This window comes from Nesoenas mayeri, assembly GCF_963082525.1.
Source record: "Nesoenas mayeri genome assembly, contig: SCAFFOLD_41, whole genome shotgun sequence".
NCBI lineage: Eukaryota > Metazoa > Chordata > Aves > Columbiformes > Columbidae > Nesoenas > Nesoenas mayeri.
The window spans coordinates 1,132,155-1,151,327 of NW_027659957.1; the positions used below are offsets into that span (position 1 = coordinate 1,132,155).

The 19,173-nt window shown below is 47.1% G+C and overlaps 1 pseudogene across 1 annotated transcript; it reads right to left on the reverse strand.

The window, feature by feature from the left end:
• Positions 1–4,798: 4,798 nt before the first annotated feature.
• On the reverse strand, positions 4,799–5,731 carry LOC308052613 (olfactory receptor 14C36-like; annotated as a pseudogene). Its single transcript has one exon. The product of its transcript is annotated as an olfactory receptor 14C36-like (transcript).
• Between the last annotated feature and the right edge of the window lie 13,442 nt (positions 5,732–19,173).

A 19,173-nucleotide genomic window follows, 5' to 3' on the forward strand; every position in this document is an offset into this window, starting at 1 on the left:
GGGTGTTAGGCTTTCAGGTTAGAGATTCAGGATTAGAGCTCACCTTCCAGGGTTCAGGATTAGACAAAGGTTTAGCAGGAGGGTTTGGAGCTCTGCTAAAGGTGTCTGGTTAGTGTTTAGGGTATAGGCAGGCTTTGAGTGTTAGGGTTTTGTCAGGGCTGGGGTCAGGGCTAGGATGAAGGCCAGCATTTTCATGTGAGGGGTAAGTAAGGACAGAGGTAGGGTAAGTGTAAGGGGTTAGGGGTTTGGGCTTTGTTTTAGAGGTAAGGTTTCAGGCTAAGGGTTAGAGTAATGGATTCCTTTCAAGGTGAGGGGGAGCATTTAGGAAAAAGCTGAAACCTTTGCAGAAAAAAACTCAAGACAATCACTGAAAAAGTCTTCATTTCCAGCATGCTTAGTTTTTTATGAATTTTCAGATTTTTATTATTTTTTATTAATAGCACTAAGGCCATGTACCAGCAGTGGATCATGTTCTCTTGATTTATGTGAATAATTTTAATAATTTTAATAATAATTTTTTTAATAATTTTAATAATTTATGTGAATAATTTTAGGCAGCCACTTATGAAAACAAATTTTCTTCTGTATTTAGAGTGTAACATTCTGTCTATGTACTTCTGTTTCACTGGCTTTTCTCCATCCTCTCCCTTTTCTGTCTTCAAAGAGCTCTCCAAGGGAAGATTCCTTGCATCATAGATTCACTCAGATTGGAAGACACCTGAATGTCATCCTGACTGTGCTGCTTGAGGCAGGTGAACTCGATGGGGTAGCTCAAGGGCTCCCCGCAGTTTGCCTTTATCCACAAGGGACCATAAGCTGAGCTCTAAACCATCATACAGGCAGATAATGAAGATGTTCACAGGTGCTGGCTCAAGTGCAGGTCACTGAGGGATGCCAACAGTGACTGGCTGCCAGGAGGAGTCCATTCCACTGATGGCATCTGGGCCTGACCATCCAGCCAAACTGCCACACATGTTGTCATCTCTATTTTCCATCCAGATATCACCAATATGATTATGGTAGAACATGTCAAAGGCCTTGTTAAAGTCCAGGTACACAACATTCCCTGCTTTCCCCTCCCATGCAGGTTCTGCACTCTTTTTTGTTTCCTTCAAGTGCCTGGAGATGTCTGGAAGAGCATTTGCCCCATCACTTGCCCAGGGACTGAGGTGAAGCTGCCCAGCCTGTAATTCTACCAATCATCTTCCTTTTTAACCTACTTGAAGACAATTTTGATATTTTATTTCTCAGAGGACCACGGAACCTCCCTGATAGCCACAACTTTTCTGAGGTGTTTGAGAGACAGAGACACCAGCCAGCTCCACCAGCAACTCTCTGCCTCTTCCCACACCAAAGGCTCTCTCTATATCCTGTCCTTCCAAGTGAGTTTCTGGGACACAGCAAATGCTGTCCAGGTCCTCTGGGCCTGTTCAGAAGGCAATGGGAGGTCAGCAACTCTGACGGTCTCTGTGTGAACCTCAAAGCTTTCTTAAAATTCTTTCTCAGTGCTCCACTTCTGCTCAACCTTCCTGGTTCTTGGGCTGCAGGTTGAGCAGGGATGTGAGGATGGTGTAGGAAAAAGGCTTTGTCAAACTGTCTCAGGAGTGCTGTTCTGGCATCATGCAGTCAAGCGTGAGGGTGCTGTAAAAAACAGTGGCACCGGTGAGGTGAGAGGGCCAGGTGGAGAAGGTCTTCTGCCTGTCTGCACTGGGGTGAAGAGCAGCGATGCATTCACAGGATGCCCATGTGAATGGGAGGGGAAAACTGGCTCTAAAATGGTGATTATGAAAACATGAGTGTCACAGTATTACTGCAGGAGATCTCCAGCAATGAAGCAGAATCACAGAAGTTGTGGGCTCCATTGGGGTCACAGAACTCTGGGGCAAGAATGAAATGTAGGGAATAGAAATCCCCATAGCCAAGGCACAGCTGCCTTCTGGAGACAGACCATCCAGTGCATGACTCTTGCATTCAGGTGGTTATTGGGGAAGTTACTTTCAACATGAAGTGACCTCGATACACTGTCCCACAAGCCTCCATGGCCTCCTCAGCAGTCGCTGATGGCATTTATGCTCATTCAGGTTCATCTCTCCCAACACATGATGTGCATGCTCATATCTTGCCTCAATACAAACCTGGACTTCTGATCTAGTCACTCGGTCTCCTTCCATGGAGGGAAGAACAGCCTCTCTCAGCTGTGGTGAGAGGACAATGACCTACAAGGTGGTTGCAAGGGGCTGGTCTGTGACAATTGTCCTAGGGTAGGTGCCCCGTGATGTCCACGAGCGTGGGGACAGACCAGACCCTGCTCTGCTGGTCTTTCACGTCTCTCCCAGGAGGCCTGGCTGTGTGAGAACATTGCTGTGTGCCCCCACCATGCACACTCACACGCTTCATCTTTTCACGGGTGGTTTCCTCTCTGGGGCACTTTCCAGCCCAGCTCCTCGCCGGCTCTCCCCACATCCTGCTCTCACTCCAGTCCAGCAGGAAAGCCCAGTCTGGGCAGGCCCTGTAGAGTGAGATGGAAGAAACAGGTCAGTGACAGTGTCTCTCTGGCCACCACGCTCAGGATGTCCCGATGCCCGGCAGCCTTCAGCACCCTGTGCCAGCCCCGCTCCCCAGGACAGCACCGAGTCCTGGCCCCGGGGCTCTTCAGGCAGCTCCTGCTGCCCCATGCACAGGGCAGCCTGCGTCAAACTGGCACCCACGGCAGAAAAGGGTTTCTCTTTCCGTGCTTGCACACACACGGTGCCCTGCTCTTCTCCTGGGACAACCCATCTCCCCACAGAGCCTTTCCCCAAGGTGAGCACATCTGCACGGGCCTGGCCAGATGTTCCTGCACCCTGTTCCCACACTCCCCACAGCCCCCGAGCTGGGGCTTTTGCTCTGTGCAGTGAGTGAGCTGTGATGCCCAGGCTGTGGTGGCTCTGCAGGGACATACTGGTCAGGTTGACAGACAGACCCAGCTGATGTTGGTCACTGTCACTGTGACCGCCTCCCACACGAGCTCTGAGGTGGCCATGGAGGGTGCTCAGAGCTGCTCTGCCTTATCCACCACCTGCCTGGGTGCTGGACACCAACAACCAAAGCCTGAACCACTAGCTCTAAGTCCCTTGAAAGCCACACTGGGACCCTGATCTCATCCCACTGAGCCCACAGAAAACACAGAAAACAAAGCCTTTTGAGAGTCTATTCCTTACGCATGTTCTTGAGAGCATGTCACGGAGGCACCCCATAGGTTAATTTAAGGGACAAGAGAGTCCAAAACCAACTTTTATTAAACCGGTGCGAAACAGGGTTTTAGCACTCCAAAAGTGACTTAATTAAAGGTTCGGATATCAGTTGAGGAAAATTATTAAGGGGCAGCAACTAATACAAGAGGCGGTCCACAGAGTGCATGCACGTGGCTTCACTCAAAACAATGCCAGAGCTGGCCCTGAGTCTCGGAGAAGCACACACTTGCCTGAACACGGTGCGGGATTATTTTTAAAGAGATACACGTACTTGTAGTAACTACGGGAAGTGTACACTCGTGATTCCGCGAGGGTAAATTTATAATACACTCACAATCCTGCGAGGGTTAATTTACTTACACGTGCAAATGTGCACGGAATACTACACGTGCTTACGTGGAAGCACGGGAGGAAAATACACTCGCGGTTGTGCGAGGAAATAATTTAAAGTACACGTGCAAATGTGCACGGAAAGTTACACGTCCACATGTGCACGGAAGGAAAATAAACCCGTGATTCTGTGAGGATTAATTTTACACGTGCTCATATGGAGCACAGGAAGTTATACGTGCATATGTGCAAGTATAAATGCAAGCCTGAGTTTGTAATAAATGTCTCTCATTGCACCTTCCGGAGAGTCCGTGCCTCATTCACTGCACCCTCACTGGCTGTTTGCTGAAACACAAAGCCATGGGCTGATCCCAACTGCCTCTGGGTGACCCCCTGCATCGCAGCACTGCCCTTCCACTGACGTTTCTTCCTCCTGATATCCAGAATGCACCTCCCAAGTTGTCCTTTTCAGTTATTATTTTTTTTCCCCTCTCCGGTCTCTTCCCACTACCATGGAAAGCTCGACTATCTCAGAAACTGCTCTGCAGGCAGGGACCCCAACCCGTCAGACTTCTTGTGGTCTTTAGCCTGACCAGAGAGAAGTAACCTCACCATGGACTCCTTATGCACCCATGGATGTTGAGAGACAGAGTGTTTCCCTTGTACACACAGATGCAGGAGTCACTGTGTCTCTCTGACCTCCTGCTGCCACTCCAGGGGGCTGGGAGGCACCTCAGCCCTTCCATTTGTCACCCTTCTCTGCACTTACATGAGATGCCTCATGGCATAAAGAATGGACACGGGATCTTCTGTTCCAGGAAGCACATCCCAGTGCTACATTCAGGTGGTTCCCCAAAGGATGTTACTCTCAACATGAAATCACATCAAGACACTGTCTGTCCCACTGACCTTCATGGAACCCCAAGGAATAGCTGATGGTGTTTCTGCTCACTCGGGTTCATCACCTCAGAAGCACTTTGTGCGTTTGTTTACATCTTGTCTACACAATGCAAACATGGACATCTGACCTACTCATTAGTTGTGCTGCCAGGGAGGGACAAAGAACCTCTTCAAGCTGAAGTGAGAACCCAGTGCTGGAAATGGTGGTTGTGAGAGGCCGGTCCATGACGATTGACCTGCAGCAGGTTCTCTAGGGTGTCCAGTGGACACGGGCACAACCACTCAGTGAGAAAATTATTTACATTACATATGCCATGCAGAAAATTATGGGCAGTTTATTGCTTCATAAAAAAGCCATTCATTAGTTGCCACACTGAATCCTTGATCTCCTTGTTCCTCACACTGTAGATGAGGGGGTTCACTGCTGGAGGCACCACTTAGTACAGAACAGACACCACCAGATCCAGGGATGGGGAGGAGATGGAGGGGGGCTCCAGGTGGGAAAATATGATAGTGCTGGTAAACAGGGAGACCACGGCCAGGTGAGGGAGGCAGGTGGAAAAGGCTTTGTGCCGTCCCTGCTCAGAGGGGATCCTCAGCACAGCCCTGAAGATCTGCACATAGGACAGCACAATGAACACAAAACAGCCGAATGCCACTGAGAAAGAAATCACAAGAACCCAGACTTCCCTGAGGTAGGTGTCTGAGCAGGAGAGCTTGAGGATCTGGGGGATTTCACAGAAGAACTGGTCCACAGCATTGCCCTTGCAGAGTGGTACTGAAAATGTATTGGCCGTGTGCAGCAAAGCATGGAGAAACCCAGTGGCCCAGGCAGCTGCTGCCATGTGGACACAAGCTCTGCTGCCCAGGAGGGTCCCGTAGTGCAGGGGTTTGCAGATGGCAACGTAGCAGTCGTAGGCCATGATGGTGAGGAGCCAATACTCTGCTGAAGCTAAAAAGACAAACAGAAACACTTGGGCAGCACATCCTGTGTAGGAGATGGCCCTGGTGTTCCAGAGGGAATTGGCCATGGACTTGGGGAGAGTGGTTGAGATGTAGCCCAGGTCAATGACGGAGAGGTTGAGGAGGAAGAAGTACCTGGGGGTGTGGAGGTGCTGGTCACAGACTATGGTGATGATGATGAGGCCGTTGCCCAGGAGCGCAGCCAAGTAGATGCCCAGGAAGAGCCAGAAGTGCAAGAGCTGCAGCTCCCGTGTGTCTGTGAACGGCAGGAGGAGGAACTGGGTGATGGAGCTGCTGTTGGACATTTGCTGATTTTGGCTATGGGGGCTATCACAGAAGAAAAAGACAGTGAGAATTTTTGGGAGATTTCTCTGAGCAAAATCAAAGCCATTTCTCACACACCCCCCCCCTGCTCCACACCCCCTTGTCCTTTTCCAGACCTTCCCTCAGCTCCGTGTCTGAGCCCTGGGTGGTGCTGGCTGGAGGTGCCGTGAGGAGCAGGGCCTGTGCCCGCTGGCTGCTGAGGAGTCAGCCCTGCTCTGCAGCAGTGGGGTCATGGGAACGGGGGCAGGGGACAGTCCTGGGGTTCAGCTTTGTCATCACACACAGCCCTTCTCTTCCTCCCTCCAGCCCAGTGGGATGGGAGAGGGAATCAGGAAAGAAAGAAACAGCTTGGGTTAAAATGAAGACAGTTTAATGAGACAGAAAGGCAAAACAATAACAAAAGCAGCAATAGCAACAATAGCAACAATAGCTAAAATAGCTACAATAGCTACAATAGCGACAATAGCTACAATAGCTACAATAGCTGCAATAGCTGCAATAGCTGCAACAGCTGCAACAGCTGCAATAAATATAATATAATAATGATAATAAATAAAATAATTATAGTAATAGTAATTATAATAATAATGATGGCAGTAGTAATAGTAGTAATTGCAAATTGCAGATTAAATCCAACACGCTGCACTCTACCAGCTACTAGGAAGAAAATTAACTCTCTCCCAGCTGAAACCAGGACAGTGCCCCCCACCCCTTATTCTGTACCATCTGTGTTGTGCCCGGGTCCCACTCTCTCCAATACATTCCAGTTAATCAACAGCACTTTCCTATCTCTGGATATACACACAGATCTCATTCCTCAGTCTACAGGCCACGCCTCTAAAATGTCCAATGAGTTCATGTGGTCCATGGCTTTGGGCTCCAGGGGTCATAAGAGTCTGTCAGGACAGGAGAGATGGTCTTTGCTGTTGGACTGTTGTGTCCTGTGTCCAGAGCTCGTAGCTGGTGTATCTGTCCCAGCCAGGGACAGTGTGTGAGTCTGGGTGGGCAGCCAGTGGCACCTCAGGGAGATCCTCTGACAGCGCCTGGCAGCTCCACTCCTCTGCAGGATGCATCTGCCACTGCTGGTGGGACAGCGCCAGGCAGATCAGTCACAGACGTGTCCCTGTCTTTTGGGATGTGTGCGACCAAGAAGGGAGCTCTTCATCCAGGCCTTGGTACCTCACAAATCCCCCTGGGACCCTGAGCTAAACCCCAACCCTAACCACTCCCACTGACAACACTCCCTAAGACCTAACCTAAACACTTATCCATCCCTTACCCTAACCCTAATCCTAACCCCTGCACTTCAAACTTACCCTACACCTATCATTCACCTAAAACTAACCTTAACATTAACCCAACCACCACCCTAACCCTACCTCTTAGCCCAAAATCTAACCTAAACCAAACCCCCCCAACCCTAAAACTAACACTAACCCTAGCCTTACCCTAACTCTTACCTGAAATATCACCCTAATATGACCTCTAACCCTAACCCATAACCCTAGCCTAACCCTAAAACTAACCCCAACCCATCATACTAACAACAGCCTTAAACCAAACACTAACATAAAGCAAACCCTAATCCATTATCCTAACCCTAAAGCTATCCCGACCCCTAAACCCTAAACCTAACCCCTTAACACTAATCCTAACGACTTACACTAACACTACCCCCTAACCACTAACCAGAATTGCAACCCTTAATGTCAACCCCAATCTCCATCTCCAATATAAATCTAAAACCTAACTCTGACCATTCCACTAACACTACTGCCTAACACTAACCCTAAACCTAATGCTAACCCCATCCCTAACTCTAACCTAAATCTAAAGCTAAAACGTAATCCTAACTCTAACCCAAAACATAAAACTAATCCCTAATGCTAACTTCAACCCTACATTCTAACCCTCTTCTAAACCTAACTCTAATACTTACCCATAATCCTAACTCTAACCCTAACCCTAGTCCTACCCTTCAACCCTAATATTAAATCCTAACCCTAATTGCTTACACTAACACTATTCCCTAACTCTGAAACCTAATGCTTAGCCCTAACACTAACTATATCCTAACACTAATCTAATCCTAACTATAAACCTCATCCAAAGCCCTAACCATAAGTCTAACTGTAAACACCTTCCCCTAACCCTAATCTAACCCTCACCCTAAATCTAATCTGAAACTTAACCCTAATTCAAACACTGAATCCTAAAACTAACCCCTAACCTTAACCACTTCCACTGACTCAATTCCCTGGCCCCTAAATCTAATCCTAACTGTAAATCTAAAACTAACCACTAACCATAACTCTTACCTGAACACTAACTAAACCCAAAATGTAAATCCAAACCCTAACTTTAAACCGAAATCTAACCCTAGTACCTAAACCTACTCCTAAGCACTACTCTGTACCCCCAACCCATAACACTAATCCCATACTTACCAAAAGCCTAATCCTTATCCTAAACCCTAACCCTGACTCTAATCTGAACCCCAAACCCCTGTTCCGAAACCTAACTCTACCCTCTAATCCCAAACCCTAACTGCAACCCTAACCCGTCATTCTAACCTTAACCCTATACCCATCCCTAACCCTACCCCCTTACAGTAATCCTATCCACTTATAATGCTACTCCCTAACCCTAAATAAACCCCTACCACCAATCCTAACACTAACCTAAAACTAATAAACCCCTACCACCAACCCTAACACTAACCTAAAACTAATCTGTCACCCCAAGCCCTTACCCCAATTCTAACCCTAACCCTAACTCCTAACCCTAAGCCTAACCGTAACAGTAAGCCTGACCCTATCCTGAAAACTAACCCCTAACCCTATCTCAAATGCCTAACCCCAAGCACTAACCATAGGCCCTTACCCCTAAACCTAACCTGTACTCTAGCCCTGACCCTGACTCTACCTCTACTCCCTAACCCTAATCTAAACCTAACCCTAAACCTTATCCAACACTAACCCTTATCTAAATGATAACCCTAGTACTAACCCTAACTCTAAATGCAATCCTAACTCTTAAACCTAACTTAACCCTTAAACTAAACCCTAACTTGTACCCTAACACTAACCGTAACTGTAATTCCTAACCCTAACTCCAAGTCTAACCCTAAACATCTAATGCTAACTCTACCCCTAACCAAAACCATAAAACCAGACCCTAACTCTAACTCTTCCCCCAACTGGTAAGGCCATCTCTAACGCTAACCATCATCTAACCCTAGCTGAAACCCTAACCCTAAGTCATAATTACTAACCCTAGCCCTATCCTTAACTATAATACTAACTCATCTCCCTAATCACTAACCCTTCCCCTAATCCAAAAAACTAACCTGCAACCATAACCACATATATGAACATTCATCGCTAAACCTCAACCCTGATCCTAACCTCTAAACCATAACTCTAACCATAACCTAATCTCTATACCATCCCCAAACCCTAACCCTATTCACAACCTAATCCTAAATGTAAGCCTATCCCCTAACACCTATCCCTAAAAAAATCTAACCATAATGCTTAACCCATAGCCTCACTCTAATCCTAAATCAAAGCCTGAGTCTAAGCCTAAACTCAAACCCTAACCCTACCTCTAACTTTAATCATAAATCTAAATCTAAATCTCAACTTAACCAAAACCCTATCCCTGTCCCTAATCCATAAACCTAACCTGTAAACCTAACCACTTCAACGGACCCTAAAACTACACCCTAACCCCAAAACCGAAAAGTATTCCAACCCATACCCTAACCTTAATCCTAACCCCTACCACTAATTCTAACCATAAATCTAAAACTGAGCCCTAACCCTGACTCTAACAGTAACCCTAAACTCTAACCCCAATACTAAACTCTAACCCTAACCTAACACTAACTCTATCACTAACCTAACCTTAATGGTAAGCCATAACTAACCTAACCTAACGCTAATTCTAACCTGAAATCTCCACCTAACTCCTAAATTCACCTCTAAACCAAACCTTAAACCTAAACATAACCCTAATCTAATCCTAGCCCCATTCATATCCCTAGCCCATGAACCTAGCCAGCAACCGTAAGCACTTAGACTAAAATTAACACTAACCCAACCCCATTATCTAACCCTAACCATTAACTCAACCTCTAAGCCTAACCCTAAAGCCTAACCTAAACCTATCCCTAATCTAATGCTAAATCCTAACCCATCATTCTAACTATAACCCTAAACCCCTATCCCAAAAATAACACTAACACTACCTCTAACCCTAACCCAGTGTCCTAGCCCTAACCCTTCAATGTAAATTGAAAACCTAAAACTGACCATTCAAATAACAAAACTCCCTAAGCCGTAACCCTAACACTTATCCATCCCTATCCATCCCTTACCCTATCCATAATCCTAACCCCTAAACCTAAAATTTACCCTACACCTATCATTCACCTAACCATAACATTCACCCAAACATCACCCTGACCATACCTCTTGCACAAAATCTAACCTAAACCAAACCCCCTCAACCCAATAACTAACCCTAGGATAACCCTAAACCTAAGCCTATCCCTACCCCTAACCTTAACCACTTACACTAAAACTAACCCTAAATCTACCCTTACTCTAAGTCAAACCACTGAAAGCTTACCCTAATGCGACCTCTAACCCTAACCCATAACCCTAGCCTAACCCTAAAACTTACCCTAACCCATCATACTAACAACAGCCTTAAACCAAACACTAACCTAAAACAACCCCTAAACCAAATCCTAACCTGCAACTCTTACGACTGACTCTAACCCTAAACTAACCCTAATTCAAACCCTAACCCATTATCCTAACCCTAACGCTATCTCGACCCCTAACCCCTAAACCTAACCCATTAACACTAATCCTAACGACTTACACTAACACTACCCCCTAACCACTAACCAGAGTTGCAACCCTTAATGCCAACCCCAACCTCCATCTCCAATATAAATCTAAAACCTCACTCTGACCATTCCACTAACACTACTGCCTAACACTAACCCTAACCCTAGTGCTAACCCCATCCCTAACTCTAACCTAAATCTAAAGCTAAAACGTAATCCTAACTCTAACCCAAAACATAAAACTAAGCCCTAACGCTAACTTCAACCCTACATTCTAACCCTCTTCTAAACCTAATCTAACTTTAATACTTACCCATAATCCTAACTCTAACCCTAACCCTAGGCCTACCCTTCAACCCTAATATTAAATCCGAACCCTAACTGCTTACACTAACACTATTCCCTAATTCTGAAACCTAATGCTTAGCCCTAACACTAACTATATCCTAACACTAATCTAATCCTAACTGTAAACGTAACCCCAACTGTAAATCTAGAACTAACAACTAACCCTAACTCTAACCTGAACACTAACCAGACCCTAAATGTAAATCCAAACTGCATCCTAACCCCGAAACATAACACTATTCCAACCCATACCCTAACCTTACCCCTAACCTCTACCACTAACTCTAACCATAAATCTAAAACTGAGCCCTAACCCTGACTCTAAACCTAACAGAAACCCTAAACCCTAACCCCAACACTAAACTCTAACCCTAAATTAACACTAACCCTATCACTAACCTAACCTTAATGGTAAGCCGAAACCAACCTAACCTAACCCTAACCTAGACCCAACACTAACCCTAATTCTAAACTGAAATCTACACCTAACTCCTAAATTCACCTCTAAACCAATCTTTAACCTAAACACAACCCTAATCTAATCCTAGCCCCATTCATACCCCTAGCCCATGAACCCAGCCACCAACCGTAAGCACTTAGACTAAAATTAACACTAACCCAACCCTAATATCTCACCCTAACCATTAACTCAACCTCTAAGCCTAACCCTAAAGCCTAACCTAAACCTATCTCTAATCTAATGCTAAATCCTAACCGATCATTCTATGATAAACTTTAACCCTAAACCGCTATCCCAAAAATAATATTAACACTATCTCTAACCCTAACTCAGTGTCCTATCCCTAACCCTTCAATATAAATCTAAAACCTAAACCTGACCATCCAAATAACAAAACTCCTAACCCCAACATCTAACTCTAATGCAACCCCCTTACCCCAACCCTAATCCTAATCCCTATCTTTAACTCAAATCTTAACTCTAAGTCTAAAATCTAAGCCTAATTCTATCCCTAAATCTAATCAAAATTATAATGGTAACCCCTAAGCTGACCTCTAACCCTTACCCCTAACCCTAATGCTAATTCTAACTCTAACCCCTAACACTCAGTCCTAACCTAAACCTAACTATAACTGTAATACTTACAAATAGTGCTAACCTTAACCATATTCCTACCCTTTCCCCCTAAACATGAAGTCTAACTGCTTATACTAACACTATTCCCTAACCCCTAATCTTAATTCTTACCTCTAACACTAACCCTAATACTAACCTTTACCACTAACCACATCCCTACCCATAAACCCTAAACCTAATCCTAATCAAACCCTAATAATAACCCTAACACTACCCCTAACACCTATCCCTAAATCTAAACCTCTAATGTTAGTCCAATCACTTACTGTAATCCTAAAGCAACCTAAAATCCTAAAGACCAACCTCTAACCCTAACTCTGAAATGAATTCAATGCCCTAACCCTGATGCTAACCCTAAACCTTAATCTAACCCTACCCCTAAATCTAAACCCAAAACTTAAATCTACCCCTAAGACAACTCCAGAACCCCTAACACTAACTCTAATCCAACCATTACCCTAAACCAAATCCTAAAACTTAAGCCTAAATGTAAACCTAAATACTAATCCTAAATCTAATAGTAAAATTTAAGTCAAACCCCTAACTCTAACCCTAAGACTAACATCACATAAATAGAAATCCAAACCCTAATCTAACAATACCCCCAACCCAAAATCTAACGCTAACATCAAACCCTAACTCTAACCTTTCTCCCTAACTGGTAATGCTACCCAATAACCGACTCCAATCTAACCCTAAAAGGAACTGTAACCCTAAACCTAAGTCCTAACCACGTATCCTAGCCATAATCTTATCCTTCAATCTAACCCTAATTCTTCTCCCTAATACCTAAGCCTAACACCAACCCCCTAAAGCTGACTCTAAAGCTCAGCCCTAAACCTTAACCCTAACCCTAGCCAGTAATCATAAATCTAAACCTCACACTTACTCGAGCAATAACCCCTAAACCCTGAAACTAACCCTACCTAACCCTAACCAGTTCCACTAACCGTAACACTACTCTCTAATGCTACTAATGCTAATACTAATCCACTAATGCTACTCCCTCAACCCTAAGCCTAACCCTATATTCTACCCAATTCTCTTCACCCTAATGGAACACTAATGCAAACCCCTACCTCTAACTCCAACTTTAAACCTAATGCTTAGCCTTCTTACTGTAATCACAAATATAAGCCTAAACCTAAAACCAAACTCTACCCCTAACCCAAACCCAAAAGCCCTAACCTTAATTCTAACCCTAATCCTAATCAAATCCTGACCCTACCCCTAACTCTTACCCTAAACCTGACTCTAAACAGAACCCTAACCCTAGCCCTACCTCCTAAAACTAACCCCTAACCCTAACCACTTCCACTGTCACTACTCTCGAACTCCAACACTCATCAAATCCTACCCCTAATACTTGAACAGCTAACCCAAACCCCAATGCAAACACATACCCGAACCTCAAACCCTACCTCTCAGACTAATCCCTAGCTCCTAACTCTAGCACTAACCATAACTCCTAACCCTAAAGCCTAACTCTAACACATAACCCTAATCCTCAACCTCATCTAACTCAAACACAGGAATTCTAACCCTAACTCTGACTCCTTGCCCTACCTTTAACCCTATTTCTAACCCTAAATGTAACACTTCCCCCTAACCCTAGCTCAAATACTAACCCCAAAATCTAACCCAACCCCCTAATTCCTAAGCCTAACCCTACCTGTAACTCCTAACACTTACCTTTACCCTAAATCTAACCCTATACATTAACCCTACCACGTAACCCTAACCTAAACCTCATATAACCCAAACACAAACTCCTAACCCTAACCCTTAATGCTATACTCTAACCTCTTGCCTAAAGTTCAATCCCAGCTCTAAGACTAACTCTAACCCAAAACCTGACCCATAACCCTCATTCTAAACCCTAACCCCAAACACTAACCCTAACCATGCTCCATAAGCCTATCCCAAACTCTAACCCTAACTCTGTCACCTAACCCAAAACCTTATCTAACACTAACCCTCAACCTTATCTAAAACCTAACCCTCATTTAAATGCTAAACCTAAACCAAATTCTAACCCTAACTCTCAATCTAACCCTAACTTAACCCTTAAATTAAGCCCTATTTTTTACCCTAACTCTAACCTTTACTGTAAATCCTAACCCTAAGTCTAAACCTGAAACCTAATGCTAACTCTAGCCCTAACCAAAGCCCTAACACCAAACCCTAACAATAACCCTAATCTAACCCTAAGCCTAACTATAACCATAACCCTAAGTCCTAACTGCTTACTATAACCCTGTCCTTAACTCTACTTCTAACTCTAACCACAAAAACAAACCCCTAACACTTATTCTAAACCTAACTCCTAAACCTTAACCCCAACCCTAGCCTGCCAGCCTCATTCTAAACCTCATACTTACTTTAACAATAACCCCTACACCTTAACACTAACCCAAATCCTATCCCTAAAACTAATTCTTTTCCCTAAGGCTAAGTCTAACCCTACCTCTAATTAGAACTCGAAAACTAACCACTAACCCTAACCGCAAACCCTAATCCTAACTATAACCCTAACCCCTAAACCTACCTGTAATCTAAACCTAACCTGAAACCTTACCTAATGCTAACTCTAACTCTACACCTAAACCCCTAACCCATATCTAAGCCTCACCATACACCTTATCTCAACCTAACACTACTCCTAATCCCTAACTGGTAACTCTAATCCTGACCCTGTGCTTTACCCAAAGCCCTATTCCTACATCTGACGAAACACTAGCCCCCTCTGACGCTAATACAAACCTAATCCTAACTCTAACCTGTAGCACTAACTCTCAACCTAACATATCCTCTAACCCTAGCCCCTAACCCTAACACTGAAACCTAACCCTAAACAATAATCCTAACTCTAAACCTAACCAATACACACTAGCCAAGAAACCATAACCAACAAATGATAACTCTAAGCAAAACTCTGATCCTGGTCCTAACCGCTAACTCCAGCTCTACCCCAAATTCCAACCCTTACTCTACCCATCGCTCTAACACTAACTCTTAACCCTAAACACTATTCCAAGCACTACCAGACCCCTAATCCTAATCTCAAACCCAAAATCTAACCATTTGCCTTATCCACAAACCATACCACTAACTACAATGCCAATTCCTCATCCCTAACCCTACCCTAATCCTAACCACTAACTCTAAACCTAAACCATAAACCTACCTCTAACCAAAACCCAACCTTAACTCTGTCCCTATCCCTAACCCTAACTACTTACCATAATACTCTTCACTAATCCCAAGTCTAACCCTAGCACCTAACAGCAAACTGTAACTCTAATCCTAATCCTAACCCCTAAAACTAACTTTAACCCTATCACTACCTCAAACCCTAAACACTAAAGCTAAACCCAAGCCCTCATTCTAACCCTTACCCACAGTCTGGAACCCTAATGCTAAACCTCATTCTAACCCTGAGCAGCACTCTTCTGTCTCCTCCATCTCCTCCTTTTCTTCCTCTTGAGGGGGCAGATGGGCTCTGTGTCTAGACAGGTCCTGGGGCCTGACACTTGCACCACGGGCCTGATCTTTCGGTGCTGACAGCTGGCTGCCTCCCTGCCACCGCTGGGACCCTTGCCTGCCACCTCCTTCCCCCCAGGGGACACTGAGCCCTCCTGCGAGATTCTTCCTCTTCTTCCCTGGGGGCTGGAGACTTGATCCTTGTCCTTCACAGCCAGAGCACAGGGGCTGCTGTCTGCTCCACGGGGCTGCTTACACTGCCTCTTTTTGGAGGAACCAGCGGTGACCTGGCTGGGCTCCTTCTCGCTGCTGCAGGGAGGAAGGTGGTGCGAAGGGTGGGCAGTGGAACAGGTGGTCACGGGGAGGCTGGGAGCCAAAGGGCTGAGCTGAGGATGAAGCTGAAGGTCGGCTTTTCAGAATTTGGCCAATGGAGAGCAGACGAGGACAGCCTGAAGAACAGGAAAAGAGGCTGACATGATCTGAAGGCCAGGTCAGGAGCAGGAGCCCCCCTCTTCCTCCACACTCCACAGTGCACAAGCACAGCACCCAACTGCTACCATCTTAGCCAATTCAAGAGAACAGGACAGGTGGCTGCTGAAATCACTCCTGCGGGCCACCTGCCATGTCAGACAGTTGCCTCCTGGACTACTGGCCTTGCTGCCGTGCAGGAGCCTGGGAGCGACTGGCACCACTTACCTCGACTTGCCAAAAGGCCAAGGAGTTGGGGTGGGTGGTGTCCATGGGGTAGGTGTGGTTGGCAAATTGTGAGTGAGGTGGTGTGCAATGGTCACTTCTGCTCGCCTTCCACAGGATGCTGTGCTGCAGTTATTGACATGAAAAATAACACAACAAACTTGGTGATCTAAAGAAAAGAGGTTTCCATGAGCCAAGAGAAGAAAATAAGAAGGTGAGCCCAGAGAAAAAGGCAGGGTAAAGACACAGAAGGGGAGAGGAACGTGAGGGGTGGTCAACTAATCAGAAGTGTTTTCTGTTAGAAGCAGAAACGAAAAAAGGAAGGAGGGAAATTTAAACAACAGAAACCCCAGCGCACTGTCCTGAGCCCTGGTTGCACAGCGGCTCCCAGAGGGCCGGTCCCAGCCCCTGTGTGGGGAGGAGGAGACTCTGCAGCCTCCAGCTGGGGAGTCACCTGCTCCCATCACCCCAGGGGACAAGACACTCAGAGAAGATTGGTGAGGCCACCCCGCTCCAGGGACTGGCACAGCCGCCCCTCTGTCCTGAGCAAGAAGACAGGAGGCGTTTCTCCAGCCTTAATCAGGGATGGGAACAACAGCGGGGACCCGGCCCTGTACCCCAAACCAGAGCAACTGCTGCAGCCCTGGGGCTGAGGGGCTCTCCCTGTCTGCCTCCAGCTTAGCAAGACACCCAGCACCCGGTCTACACTCTCCCCAACACAATCTCCAGCTCAGAAGACACAAGGCACCTGTAGAAGACTCCAGGTAGAAGCTCAGACTCACTTTTTGGCAGAAAGCACCAGCTTCATGGCTGGTGGTGGAGACATGGTGATGTTCAGCTCCAGAGCAGCACTGGCCAACAGGGAGGATTTCAATGTTGCCGGTTTGGAGTCTCTGGGGGCAGGTAGCTTGGTGCTGGAGCCAGTAGGGCGGTCTATGCTACAGTCCACTTCCTGAGAGGTGCAGAAGCTGCTGGTTCCACCCTGGGCCTTCTGGGACGCTTTGGGCAGATCCCCGCTGTGCCGTGCACTGGGCTGGCAGCATCGCTGCTGCAGGAGTCCCTCTCCAGGGTCCCAGCATTCTCCCCACTGCCCCTGGGCTCCTGGCTGGGGATGGGCTCCAGCAGCAGCTTGGGTGAGGTAGGTGGCTTGCTCTCCCAGGAGCTCTGCCAGGACAGCTCTGCTTTGGCCCCACTTGTGCTGCTGCTGTTGCAGGAGCTCTGAACTGTTCTGGGCACAGGAGGCAGCTGCAGGAGAGTGAGCAGCTTTTTGGGCCTCCAGGCTGAATCACTGTGCCAAGGACACAGGGTGATACTGCAATCCCATCCCCTCCAAGCTCACACAGCAACCCTTAACTGAGCAGGATCCTTCCCGCAAGTCATCCTCCCTCACCCCTGTCCATTGGGTGCAGTGCCTGCCTCCCTGCCAAGCTGCAGCCCACCTGCCCTCGCAGAGCAGGCAGAGGGGCAGCAGCTCCTGCAGCTCTGGCCCAGAACAGCCTTCAGGACTCACCTGGCCTGTCGCTGGTGAAGACCTGGGGCTGTTGGTCTCAGCTTTTTTCACCTGATCAGAGACACTGGCCCCAAGAGATCAAACAGAGCATGAGCACAGGGCCACAGACTGCACCAAACCCCTGAGCCTGCCCCCAGCCAGGCACTGGCCAGCATGCCATGAGGGACGGCTGTACTGTCCCCAGTCCCATGGAGCCTCAATGGAGGAGTCGTGGCTCATGCTCAGGCAACAGGCTCTGCTCTGCCAGACAGAGGCAGCACAACAACAGAAGCTGCTTCCCTCTTGCCTGCACCCTGCCTGACACTGGCAGTTAAGCAGCCTCGAGAGCAGTAACGGTGCAGCTGCAGGAACATCCCCTGTGAGAGCAGAGCTCCCCCACCCACACCCTGCCCCACTACCTGATCTCCAGCACCAGGTCCAGGAAAGGGTCAGAGCTCTCCCAGATGCTCTTGCATGCTGAGAACTTCACTGCAAAAGCAAGAGCAGGAAGCATACCCTGGCACAACACCTACACCCAACACCACCCCAGCACAGCACAGGCAGCTGCCGTGTTCCCCCTCTCCAGCTTTGGGCTCTGGGATGTCGGCACCAGGATTCACAGCGTGCAATTCCACTGTGTGCTGGGACAGCAAGTGCTGCTACATCACTGCCAACATGGGTTCCTCAGCTGGTGGCAAAGAGCTGGGGGCCCCCAGCCAACAGCTTTTTTCATCACTGGCTCACGGACAGACTCAAGTCAAGAAGTCAAGTAGCCGCTGCCTACAGGGACGGCTGGAAACAAGCAGAAAGGAAAAGAGTTGTCATTTCACGTTGTGATCTACCTTGTCCTCAGTGACCTGCAGTGCCTGGACGGGGGTCAGGCAACAACATGGGACCCAGATGCATGCTGAAATTTCCAGAGCTGCAGAGGGGCTGCAGATCCCTTGGCTGGGACCTGGCAGCTTCCAAACCACTGTGTCCAGGCCACATGCAACACCCCTCAAGGACCAGATGGACAAACATGGGGCCTCTCAGGGCCTTCTGACCAGGACACCTCTCACACACACAAAAGAAAACCCACACTAAGGTGGGAGCATGGAGCACCAGGGCAAAAAATGATCATCCATGTTTCCTCTAGCAAAGAGCCTGCTGGCTACTGCAAGGCGCAGCTATTGCAGGAAAATGTTAACAAATAATAAACCAAATATTAACAAATGCAAAAGGCCAGTGACCAATGAAGACTGAACACTTACCCCTGGGATTGCCCCCAGGCTCAGGAACAGGATTACACCAAGAGGCTTGATCACCATGGACTGCAGGAACCAAACAGGGAGTCAAACACAGGGGAGGAGCTTCCATGGCATGTTGTGATCTCCTTCTTCCTCAGTCACCTGCAGTGATGGGAGGGGGTGAGGTAATGACACAGGACACATACAAAGGTGTATGTTTCCAC